General features: G+C 46.3%; 1 protein-coding gene across 3 annotated transcripts in view; it reads right to left on the bottom strand.

Annotated features, from left to right (window-relative positions):
- DAB1 (DAB adaptor protein 1) overlaps positions 1 to 13,224 on the bottom strand; it is a 413,306-nt gene that overhangs the window by 383,938 nt on the left and 16,144 nt on the right. For 2 of the 3 annotated variants that reach the window (XM_056122170.1, XM_056122173.1), the window contains exon 1: positions 12,851 to 13,001. The exons of the other annotated variant lie outside the window; for it this stretch is intronic. The gene's annotated coding sequence lies outside the window, so the exon portion shown is untranslated. Of the gene's footprint in view, positions 1 to 12,850; positions 13,002 to 13,224 lie in introns of those variants that run through there. 3 annotated transcript variants of the gene reach the window in all.

Raw genomic sequence — 13,224 nt, 5'->3', positions numbered from 1 at the left:
TCCCTTGCTGGATTTGGGATGGCACCTTGTCGTCAAATTCATTAATGCCCCTCAAGCCACAGGCATGACAACTCATACCCAGAGGGATTGACACAGATTGTAAGTCATCTCAACTGCCAGCCTCACCACTCTCAATTTCCTGTCTGGGAAATTGGAGAGATGGAGTACAGGGAAGAGAAAAAGAAAATAAGGATTTCACTCCATTGTTTCCCTTTAGCTCTGTGCTACTGATGAATAAATACTTCTGGAAGAGGTTTATTTTCCTAGCATAGGATCCCCACCTGCTCCTACCCCTGCCTTGCCAGGGTGGTACGAAGCTGATCCCAATCACTCTTCCAGGCTCCATTGCAAACTGATTTCTAGTCACTCAATGGGAAACACTGGCAGGGGACGGGCAGGAGTTAAGGTCTGTCTCTCACATACATCCCTCTTTCTGCTACTAGGAGGCATCTTCAACAGTGTCAGGGTCTCCCGGACAATCCCAGCCCAGCTCCCTCTGCTGGTACCTGCATCACTAGGCAGAGTCAGGCTGTTTTCTATTGTCCTATCTTCTGGGTTCTGATGCCATTAGCCCTCCCTTAGGACTTGGCTCCTACAGAAGCTGGTGTGATTCCTATGGCTGTGAGTCTTCAGCCTCCTATGGTCAGTACTTGTAACTAGTTTTCTGGATTAAACTCTTGCTGTTCAAGGCAACAAGTCAATGAAGAAATCACTAGGGAAAGAAATCATAGCTGAGAAGTTCCCAGACTTGAGGAGGGTATGAACCCAGATTCAAGAGAAGCAAAGGGCCCAACCGAGATCCAAATAAAAATACCCCAAGACATAACCAGACAAAAGCTAGAGAATAAACTCTTCCTCTTTAATAGTCTGCTGAGTAGTCTCTCACTGACTGAGCGCATTATCATTAAAATTAGTTAATTCTGGAGGTGGGGAACCAGAGATAGTGCAGAGGATAAGGAGCTTGCCTTTTGTGAAGTTGAGCTAGATTGAATCCCAAGCACCAGATATGGTAATCTGATTTCCACCAGGAGTGATTCCACTGGGTGTGGCCCCCATTTTTTTTTTCATTTTAAATAGGCCAAAACAACCTTGTCATATGGGAATATTCCCTTTTGTTTGTTCTGATTTGTTTTGGGGATCATCAGCTCAGGTCTCCTACATGCAAAGCATCTGGTATACGCTGAGATATCTTCCCAGTACTGCTGGGGTGTTCCAAGGTGCTGTGGCCTCACATTCTTCTCCCCTGGGATCTGCTGGCTGGACGTTTTTATCTCTAGGTCCTAATTTTGAAGCAGCCTCAGAAAATCCTGCTAGGGAGCAAGTCTCCATGTAAAAGATTGAAGAGATTCTAGGATTTGACAAAGACAGTAGAATCCACCTCCAGACAGACAGCTAGCTCCCCCAATACTTCCCCTATCACTGGAACAACACACGCAGGACAGAGAGAAGCAAAGCATGATCTAGTCACCGCAAAGCCACACCATTAGGCTGAGAAACCTTCTGTTGATTTTAGTCAACTCCTCTGGTTTGATAAAATCTGAAATGAAAACAGAAGGAAGGAGAGAATGGGAAACAGGGAGGATTGGGCAGGAAAGAACTAAAATGGCACTATTTGGGAATGAAAATACCTGGAAAAATGTCTCTAGACAAAATCCTTAAAATTATAACAGAAAACCCTTCTTTTGTTTTCATTGATACAAAACAGTTTACTGAGTGACAGTTATCCCTCCACTGCAAAGAAAAGGGCTCTGCAAAGGCTTGAAAAGGCTTGAAGTGCTGAAGGTGAAATTTCTGGAAAATTGAAAAATTTGGGACAGGAATGTGCACAGCACCTTTGGGAAAATCTGAAACTTCAGAACAAGGTTCACTTTTCAATAACTGTTGTGAATAACTGACAACAAATACCTGTTTCCTAGACACAGAAAAATGACTTTAGATGCCTGAAAAAGATATATGTGTCTTGGAAATGCAAGTGGAGGGAATCATCAAACTGAACTTGAGCCTAGTTCCATGAGTTTTTGAAAGAGAGGCTGCTAATCCAACCTCCAACCCCTACCCTCTTCCTCTGGACCATTTGCCTCTCAGGTAAATATTAATCTATGGCTACTCACATAAATTCAGAGCTTCTGATCCTGTTTATATATACTTGGAACCCTCAAATACATGCCTATTTTATCACATTGCCACATGGGTGACAAAGAGAAAACAGTACACTAGGTTAGCCAGGCAGTCAGCTTTTTCATCCCTCAGTCTTGCTTCCTGTGAGAACTTCTCTTTCTTCCCAACCTAAATTACAGGGCATGCATTATTTTTCATCCAGAAACCACTATGATGAAACATGCACTGGTGAGAGGACGTGATAGAAGGAAAAAAAAGTACATTTGGCAAGATGGGACGAGGAATCTGGAATGTCATAAACACTGATGCCCCAGGAGGAACTTTCGAAGAGATATTAATATATGCCTTGAAATAGAAATATTAAATTGGGAAAATGAGTAGGAGTGAGCACATGAGAGAATTCATATTATAAGGGATTCAGAGAAGTATGGAAAGAGACAGAGAAAGGACAACAATCAGCAAGTGATAAGGACCACATGGGCCACAGTCAGACATTCTTCTCATTACCCTGGTTTTGCAGACATGTTCATTTCCTTCTACATAAGGGAGATTCCTCCAGTGCTTCAGTGTCTCACTCTACTCTTATCACTTAACTTCCCATTAGTCGTCGATTTGCTCGAGCGGGTGCCAGTAACGTATCCATTTGTCCCTGTCGCGTGCTAGTGTAGCCCAATGGCATCTGTTCGCTCCGGGAACATGAAGGGCCTCAAACCGATCGTTCATGATCTTGACGAAGAAGTCTGACCATCTGGTAGGTGGGCGGCCACGCGGTCTCTTGACATCCCGTGGAATCCAATCAGAAAGATCGGAAGAGCCTGGCAAGCTATCCGCTGTGTATTCGATATGCCAAAACCAGTAACTACAACTGGTCTCATTCACCTGACCCTGAAGGCTTCACCGACATGGCAGCACTGAGAAGGATGAGAAAGGAGAGGCCGACAAAATCTCAAGGCCGACCTAGGCTGCCACAACGAAGGAAGACAAAAATGATCGTCTGTACTTTCAATGCACGTACGCTAGCATCTCACTCTACTATAATCACAATATTTTAGAAGCTCACAGGCTACCATGGGGAGGAAAAAGAGCTGACACGGGTACAGGGAGACCTGCCACTCTGTCCAGCTCAATTTGAGGCCTGGACAAGTGTTTTCAGTGACCTAGACCTGTGGATCCTCCTTAAAAATGGGAGGCCCATAGGGGTTGCAATGGGCCTAAAATGTCAAACTGGATCATAGTCTCAGCAACCAGGTAATGGAGGTCTGCCAAGAAGTTTTGTGTCAGAATGCAGACTGTGCTCCCGACTCTTGACCCTCCACTGGGTTGAGCGTCTGATCATCAGAGCACAGGAATCCTGCAAACAGACCCCCCCCACCCCCTCCTCCAGGGAAAACCAGGACAATTCTCAAAGGCCTCTGCTGTACTGATAGCTGCCTCTCCCTCACTTCTGCATGTCCAGGGGACTTTCATGGGCTCTGCTAAGATGCCACAGCTCTTGATTCGAGGCTGCTCTGGACACACAGAGAGCGTATAAGGCACCTACTGTTTTAAGAGCTCTCATAGGCCTAACTATCTCTCCTCCTCTCTTGTCTGCCACTACCCAAAATCAGACAGGTGGAATATGGTGTAAAATAAAATATAATTTCCTAAAGATAGCATTTACAACAGCACACATAAAAATATAAGGCACCTGGAAATAAATCTAAAAGTGTACAGCCATTTATGAGGAAAATTACAAACATTACTAAAAATAATATTGAGTAAGAAGTAAACAATTACAGAGCTACTATGTTCATTGGTAGAAGACTCAGTTTCTTACTGGTATTTTTCTTCCTGAACTAACCTATTAATCCAATGTTACTCTAATCAAACCTCAAAAGTACTGCCATGTAGCTTTATAAGATGATTTTCAAATGTAAATAAAAGACAAATGGCTGTGAAAATTCGGACATTTCAGAAGAAGGCCAGCATGGGGGATTTATTTCACCAAACACTAAGTCATATTATAAAATTTTCCAGTTATTTATTAGTAAAGGAGCATGATTTTGGCAAGAGTGGGGAAATACATGCCTAAAAACTATCCCTCAGATGACACTTTCCCATAATTTTCTCTTATAGAGAAAAATTAGAATTCCTACATCTACCTCCCCCCTCCAAGCTATAGAACTTAAATGTGAAAGGCAAAACCAATAAAGCTTTTAGCAGATAATAAAGGGGAATATCTTTGTGACATCAGGGCTAAAAAAAAAGAAAGCTTTCTTAAACTAGACATAAAAAAGTGCTAACCATAAAAGAAAAGATTGATAAATTCAACTACATTAAAATTAAGGAGTTAGATAGCAGAAGGTTGGCAAGACTCCAACTTCTATGTGGTCTATAAATCTAGTAAGCTTCCCAAAGGAATAAATTATAGTAACCTTTTTGTATTCACTGGAACTAAGTTCTAACAATGCACACCACAGCTATATCCAGCAGATGGTTTTCTTTGATTCTACCTACCTACCACTGGATTACCAGCATTTCTGGTTTAACATGAGTCTCTCTGAATGCTTGTACCCTAATCTTTTTGTTGCTGTGGGTTGGTTTCTGGGCCACACCCAAATGCGCTCAGGGATTATTCTGTGCTCACTCTGAGTAGCTCCTGGCAGTGCTCAAGAAGACCACATGTGGTGCTGGGGCTTGAACCTAGGTCACTACATGCAAGGAAAGAAGTCTTAACTCCAGTCCTGTGCGATTATATTCTCTACAGAGAACTTTGGTGAGCTGCATATGTACTGCTTAGAATAATATGCCCCCAATTCAAGATGTGCCACCATGAGAGAACATGTGCCCCCAATTCAAGATGTGCCACCATGATGGCATCACTGGGCCATCACAAATTATGGCCCTACACCAAGTTCACACTGTTCAGGATAATCATACCCTAAGTTGATTCGCATTCTTCTATCTCCTCTGGGATTGTTTTTTTTTTTTTAACTCTTCATGATTTGTGATACTGTCAACGATACATTCATGAATACAACATTCCAACACTATCCCCCACCCCTCCATCAAAGTATCCCTTCCCTCCACCATTAATTTAGGATTTCCACTCAAGTCCCTCCCACCCCTCTCTAACTCCTCCCTCTACCTCTCCAGGATTTTAATAGTGTTACCAATACAGCTAGAAGACATCTGGACCAATGAAATTGAAGACCGAAAGTTCTACAAGAATGACATCTCCATCATGATCAACTTCAAACCCAAGTAGAAAAGTTAATCTACAACTTACTAAGAATGAACTGACACAAAGGAGTGCCACCTCTCTAATCAGTGGGCCTGCAAGCTTCTACTTTCTCTCTCCCTCATTCTTCCTATCAAGCATTCCTCAGCAATATTCTAACAATCTCCCTACACACACACACACACACACACACACACATACACACATATATATATATATCACGATTCGATCATGATTATCCTGTTGATCATCAATTTTCTCGAGCAGGCACCAGTAACGTCTCCTTCGTCCTAGCCCTTGAGATTTTAGAAAGTGCCATATTCAAGGCTCATATATATATATGTATATATATATTAATATATGAATATGGTCTAGGATAACAAAAAGGGAAAAATGTTACCCTAATATTGACGTATATGTCAGATGATGGGTGAAAGTTTGCAAAAGCTGCCCCTCACAGATATCAAGAGGGATTCGTGTTTTGGACTGACAATGCCTAATTGTAATGCTCTATTGCTGATAGTAAGTTACTTATTAGAGACCCCAAGTATACAACCTTCAGAAACCTTAAAAGAGTATTTAGTGTCTGGTACTAAGTAATTAATTGCATTATAATTTACAAATTTCATTTTTGATTGAAAGCATTTATACTTATCTTTTTCTAATGATGAATGTGAAGAGCTTACTGAATAAGCCCTTCTAATAGAACGGATTTGGAGAAATGATTATTGTTAATGATTCCAAAAGATGTCAAGAAAACACAGAAATGACTTTCAATGGATGCTCATTATTATTCATTTCCAAATTCAGATGACAAAAATAAAGAACTGCAACAAAAATGTTTTCAAGATCACTGATCACAAAGAATTCCAACATTGTGTATTGAAAACAATTCATTTACCCCAATCTTTTTATCCACATGAACTTAATGAACCATATGAGTCTACCTAGATTTAATTCAATACAACAGCAAAAATTTATTGAGTATCTACTACATCTCCAAACACTGTTGTTAAGAGAAAATGCCACATTTCGTTCCCTGAAAAAGATCTTATTAATGTCCTTAATTTCAGGAGAGTTCTTATACACAATAATTCTTATTATTTCTGGAGTAACAAACTAAGTAATGGGTGACAATTCAATTGAATTCTTTTTAAATTTTTGTTCTTCTGAAAAGCATGTTCAAAGAAATAATATGAAATGATAAATACCAAATTTGGGGTGATGGTTTTCTCTGGCAAGAGGGGAGGAGTATGATCAGGTAGAGGTTATTAAATATGTTTCAACTGTCATCTGTATAGTTTTATTTCTTAAGCTTCTATGTGCAGTCTTTTATTTGTGTTGTTATTTACACTTTGAGAGGGGGGCAAATCTTACATATACTACACTATGTGTCAAATTACACACATTATTTCACAATAAAATTAACTTGTCTTAAAGTCTGTGATTACCTACCTACAAACATTTTCCCCAGCCAATCTCACTGAGAAGAGCTCCTTGAGATGAAAGGTTTTGCAGTAAATAAGTGCAGCACATTCTTAATGAATTAAATGAGTTTCCTTTGCTGGAAAACTCTGAGGCCTATATACGTCAGCAAATACTGTGTCTTACCAAGAGAAAGAGATAGAAATCAGTATTCTTCCAACATTTTTGAGCATGAGATTATTTTTCCTGTTTTTCCTTCTAAAATAGTGTACATATAACCATCTTGCAAAACAAGGATGCACCCTGGAACATAGTTTAGAAAGTCCCCTATTGATTAATCAATGTCACATATTCTACATTACAGCCACACCCAACAACACCAACCCCAAATCAATCATGAATCTGGACACCTGGGGTCTTATTATCATGTAGTCCTAGTCATCTCCATCAGGAATGCCTTCAATCCTTGAGGAATTCTTGTCCTATCTTCAGCTTCCAAGCTAAAATGTAATCTCTTTTGTGAGGACAACCCCAACCTCTGTCTCCAGGTCTAATTAATCACCAGAAGCTTCTAGCAGCATATAGGGATTTTATGAACCACGTCTCATCCTGTCAGAGATATTTAAACATATGCCTAGATTTCTAGAACTGTAATTTGCATCTTAGGACATTTCACAATGCTTCCAATCAAGCCAGCTCCTGGCATTGTGTAGGTGCCCAGTCATCAATTGCTCAAATATCACAGGAGCCATGTTGGTATCTATGGCCTGAGACTGCTTCCTCAATAGTCCATCTACTCTCCATGAACTTTCATAGCTTTTTAGTCTTTATCGTCAACCATGACACTAACCAAAATAGAAACAAGTAGACGCAGACTGAAATGGAGAACAAACCCATGGGAGACCCAGGAAGAGAGAGAACTTAAGGAAGGCTTAACTGTGGAGAATGAATTGGTAGAGCTGAGTCAGTGAGAGGCAGAGAGACTGGTCAAGGGAAAGGCAGAATTTGGCATGTTGCTGGCAGCTGCCATGCACATGATGAGCCAGTGGTCTTGGAGTCAGCCCCATCTGTCTATGAGCATCTCTGCTCTGCATAATCTCTTAAGCTACACAGCCCAACTTCAGCGCTAGAAAACTTTTACCATTTCAGCTCTGAGTTCCTCTGCTCTGAAGAATTCTCTTTCCATTTTCCTTTCTCTTTATGAGAATCCCCCACTGGCACTGTAGATTGGCTCTATATCTGCTTCCAATGAAATAAAATAATAATAATAATAAAAGCAAGCTGGCAATTTCTTTTCAATAGAATATGTTGCATATTTCATGAAATAGAAGCCAGAGGAATTTCATGATCTCTGAACCAAAACCTTCCCCTTGTCTGAGGACTAAATGGAAAAAAACTCCAGAGAGCATTTCACAGGAAACAATGTGTTCTTTGACCTCCAGGAAGTTTGCAGGGACTTGACAGACTTAAGCCTTGTTTTCCACATGGGCTCATCTCTTCATCCACACCTCCTGGACTAAGTTCAGTGCTCATTTTCATGGACATAAGGGTAGCTATCAGAGGAGAGGCATTTTTTCCTACTGGATTCCAGGTACTCTTTTGAGACAGAAACCTTTTGTTAGCAATGAAACAAATAATTTCCTTTATCAAATACAAAGCTAAGCAGACAAAGAATAGTTCTGTGCTGATTTCTCTAATGCAGACATTCCCCCTTGTGTGGCTACTTCCCCCTTTTCAAAAAGAAAAAAAAAATCGCTCAGCATCTAGAATTCTATTTTTTAGGCCAACGAACAGAAAATTCTGCTTGCCCTCTCTTCACTGCCCCCTACCATGGCAACTGAAGTTTCCTTCTACTGAGCCACCACCATCAGCCAGGTACCCTCCAGGGGGCAGTATGGCCCACTTTGGGCTGCTTAATACTTAAAACAATTTCACAGGGAAGAGACTATGATCTTATTTAAAGGAGGGGGAGAAGAAGAACATGGAAGTGCAGAGTAGTTAGATAAGCTGGTCGAGGCCACGAAGCTGGAAGAGCTGGGCTGCTGAGAAGAGAAGCCAGGAAGCCCCGCAAGCCCAGGCTTCAAAACACCTGTGAATTCACCTGTGAATTTTAAGAATCTCTGCTCAGCACAGTGGAGAAGCACCAGCAGCAGCGGAGTCACCTCTGCATACCTAATTCATGTGTGTTCACTGTGATGTGCCAGCATCATCTCTCATTCTACTACCCGTGGCTTCAGAGGAACATCTGTGAGGTATTGTTCCTGTCTACAATGGGAAACAAATTTCTTACTTGCTCCTGCAACTAGCTACTGAAAAGGAAAAGATGAACTCTCAACTCTCCCATTATTCCCTGTGAAATTGGACAACAAACCCTGGTGGGTTGGTGGGATCACCCCGTGGCTCAGAGACAGGGGTTAGGACAGATGTAGGAAAACCAGAATGCCTGGATTACAAAGGTCAGTCCTAGCTCTAGATTTTGCTTGCTGAGCAAATCTGGCAAGTTACCAGCACACTGAACCCAGTCTCCTTTCATGGGAATGAGAATTTGGGTATCCACTTCCTCAGGTTTAAAATGAAAAGAAATAAACTCAAATGAAATGCTGAAAAGGGATGCTGGCTCTTAACTAAGCTCTCCAGAAGGGTAGATGATTCGTATCTTTATTAATAACAGAGGTGACTTGTCCTGTCAGCAGGAAGCTAGATTGCATCCTGGTCTCACAAACCCACTAACTCTCTTTAACAGAATCCTTAGCTGCTTCCCGTTCTCTGGACATGTTGCTATGTGCCCAAGCACCCAATGGGATACTTTTGCGTCTAAAATCATTCAAAACCTTCTAGGCAGGTAATAGCACTCCTGTTTGGCAGATGATGAGGCTGAGGTTCTGAAGGTAAAGTGAATGATGCTCAATCACTTAGCCCAACAACCAGCATCCTTTGTCACAGTAAGCCCTAAATAACACTGAAAGTTCCTGACAACAGCCGCTCTCAATGTATGCAGTTGCTTTAAGGGCCATGTGTAAGACATAAACTGTGATTTTCTTGCTTTGTTAGCTTATTAAGGGAGGAGAGAAGGATTAGATCTTTGTAAAACCAAAGTGTTTGACTTGAATGAATGATCACAATGAAATGGGGGTTCCACAAGGGCCTTCCTCTCTCTGCCTGCAGCATGGCCCTGGCTATCTGAAACCCACAAATAGAATCTGGAAGATGGGTCTTATCAGCTACCAAGTCAAAGTCTCTCCTCCCCCTGTTTGCATCCTCCTCTCTCCCCATCCCCAGTCTCAAGGAGGCAAAGCTGAGTGAGGTTAACACCCTCCCTGTGGCTGAGACAACATGAACAATGAATGGGGCCACCTCATCTCGGCAGCCCTGCACAATGGTGCCTCCGAAGGAAGCATACTGGGAAGCAGCTTGTGAGATGAGCTTCATCACAATAAAAAAGTAAATTTTTATTCAGATTTTATTGTTGAACACAATGAACATGATTAAATGTTTCAGCTATGCCTGTTCAGACCTTAACACAAACCACCACCATCTCCCCCATCAAATAAATAAAGCCCTCCTAAAAATCATCATCTAAACCCGCTTTAGGACCGAGATTTAATTGCCAACTTGATGTGCAGATCTGAATTCCGTTTGACAGCGGCAGTCACTGTTCCCAAGAAGATACGGAAAAACACATTTTCACTTCCTACCTCGGCCTCCCCTCTCATCCCCTCGGATCCTCCCAGCGATGCCAAATAGTTACATTGTCAGTCTTTCAAGCCACTGCATTTTGAACTTCCTAAACCTTTAAGAGGGCCGCTGTGTATGAAAAAGAACAATAGCGCTTCAAAAGCCAATTCTGAGAGTTCTTCAATACTCCATTTGAATGCTGGGGTTTCAATCAAGGACATCAGCAGACAATTTCTGATTGCTTAGAAGTTGACTTTTATACCGCTTTGATTAGGTCGCCCTTCTCAATAGGAAATCAAGAAAATCTTTGATCCCTTTCAGATTCCAGAATTGTCACCAAGCCTAGTCAGGACACGGAATGAAAGAGATTGGGGGTGCGCGCGTGGAGCGATCCTACGCTAGCCAACCCCGCCTCTCTCCCACTCCACCCCCATCTCTCTTGTAGCCTGCGCGATTCAGGGCTCCATCCAGAACCACTCGTCACTGAGATAATAAAAACAATGGGTGCTAATTCAGGGGGTGGGGATGGTTTATAATTTTATGGATTTCCCGAAGACCTATAATTGGCACATAAATGTACAAACGTGAACCGGATAATTAGGGGGTTCTGAACGTAAGCCACCTTTAATTTATATGATTACTTGCAAACATGGTAAGTGCGATGAAGTGTCAGCGGAAACCCCCACCAGGCCCTTTATTCAAAACCATCAACACTGTGAAAGTACGCGCCACGGGCCTGCGGGAGGGGACCAGGAGGGAGGCAGCAGCGACCAGTAGGTCTCTCGCGGCTGGCTGGGAGCTGCATTGTAGCAACCAAGCGGCTAGTCATCCGAGTGCTTCCTCGCATGCAGGCGCACCCGCTCGAACCAGCGGCTCGGCACTCGCGGGGCTTTCTGTAGGGGCCGAAGCCCGGCCGCGCGACCGCCCCCCGGAGCCCCCCGCAGGCACCGACCCGCGCGCGCGGCGCGCACCCGCCCTCACCGACGCTCGCCCGAGTGCACAGGCGCCCGCGCCGCGGCGCTCTCCGCTCCGCAGCCCCGATTCCCTCCGACTTTCCCGGACCGGGCGGAAGTGCCCAGGCAGACCCCCAACAAAGAGGACTTGTGTGCTGCCGTGGGGGGTGGAGAAGAGTTCAGCTCGAGTCCGGCGGACACTGCCCGGCGGGTCCAGAGGCAGCCGCACCGCGGACCGCAGCGTCTGAGCCCTCCCGGGCCGCTTCCCGGGGTCCCCCCTGGCCCCACCCCCGACAAGTTCTACACCACCCCCACAAAAAAAAGAGAGAGAGAGAAGTGGGGGCGAGACGGAGAAAAGCCAAGAGAAAGGAACCCTTTCAAAAGTGCAGAGAAAAGACGCGCCCTCCCACCCACTGGGGGTCACGATCACGCGCGGCGGGACCGAGCCGCTGCTGCGGCAATCCGTGTTCTCCGGGAATTGACTTCGCAGCCCCCTTCGACAGTCCCTTTCCGACGCCCCCGCCCCCCACGGCTGCCTCCCGGAGTCCAGGCGGTCTCGGCCGCGGAAACCCAGGCAAGCTCCTGCGGGAGCCGAACCACAGGAATTTGAAAGTTGCCCCAGCTGGGAGCAAACCGGCACCACCCGCTGCGCGAGCCCGGGCCGGGGAAGCGCAGAACCCGGGAGGGGCCGCGGAGCTGGCCGGGGTGCTGGGGAGTGGAACCGAGGTGGGGGAGAGAGGCAGAGAAGCCAGCTCCAGGAGGACCCCCCCCCCTCAACACACACACCCCCGAAAAGCTCAAAGGTCCGGCTCCGACGGCGTGTGCGATGGGGTCGGGTTAGTGGGATGGAGAGACGGGCTTGGGGTCGGGTGGGTGCAGATCCGCAGCGCTGCCGAGCAGTTGGGTAAAGGAAACAGCGTTCGGTGGAGCAGGAAAAGGGTACGGCCCGGGAGGTTGGGGGGTGGGGTGGGGGGGGTGGGGAGTTGCGGGAGGCAAGGCGGGCGGGGACCGGAGAGGGGAGCTGGAGCACCGGGCAGGTTCGGGAGTGGAGGAAGGCAATCTCGAGGATGGAGCCTGAGCTTGCACCGCTGCTCGGAATTGTGCGGCGGTTCCCGGGGAGGGACGCGTGTCTCCGTGAACGCGTCTGGAGCGAGGGACGCTCGTGGTCAGAAGTAGTAGGATGGGTGGTGGAAAGGCGGGGGGGCGGAGGGGTCGACCCAAAAGGACCGAGCACACGCCAACCTTTTCCCCCCAACAAGTCGAGACAGCAGGCAGAAAACTGCAGTCCCAACGCCAAGGAAGCACCGCCTGACCCCAACTCCCGGCAGGGGCGCCCTAAGAGCCCTCCTGCACGTCCGGGGACTCCCACGGAGCCGCCCGGGCGTCCGCGCCGGACACCACCTGCCTGCAGCCAACTCCCGGTCTGCCTCGTGGTCCCCGAGCCCTCGCCGCGCCTCACCTCGGCTCGCCCAGCGCATCCTTCTCTGCTGTCGGGCCGCGCAGGCTGCGGCTCCCCATGTCCCGCGGGCGGCCGCACTCAGGCGCGCTCTCCAGCCGGGGGAAGCCCCGGCGAGCGCCGCGCTGAGTCCATCCTCCCCGGGAGCCACGGGCCCGCGTCAGAGCAGGGGGAGGAGACCGCCCCACGCGCGGACCCGCCTCCTCCCGCGCCCGCGCCCCCGCCCCGCCGGCCCCCGCACCCGCCGGCGCCCCGCGGCGCGCTCACCTGCTGGTTCCCCGGCCGCCCACGGCGCGCCCCTCGCCCGGGCCTCGCCCGCTCCGCTCGCGCTTCTGGCCCGGTGCGCTCTGCGCCGCCCAGCCGCGCTCCGAGAGCTC

This window comes from Sorex fumeus, unplaced genomic scaffold (genome assembly GCF_029834395.1).
Source record: "Sorex fumeus unplaced genomic scaffold, SorFum_2.1 ptg000045l, whole genome shotgun sequence".
Lineage (NCBI taxonomy): Eukaryota > Metazoa > Chordata > Mammalia > Eulipotyphla > Soricidae > Sorex > Sorex fumeus.
This window is presented reverse-complemented; position numbering and strand designations above follow the sequence as displayed.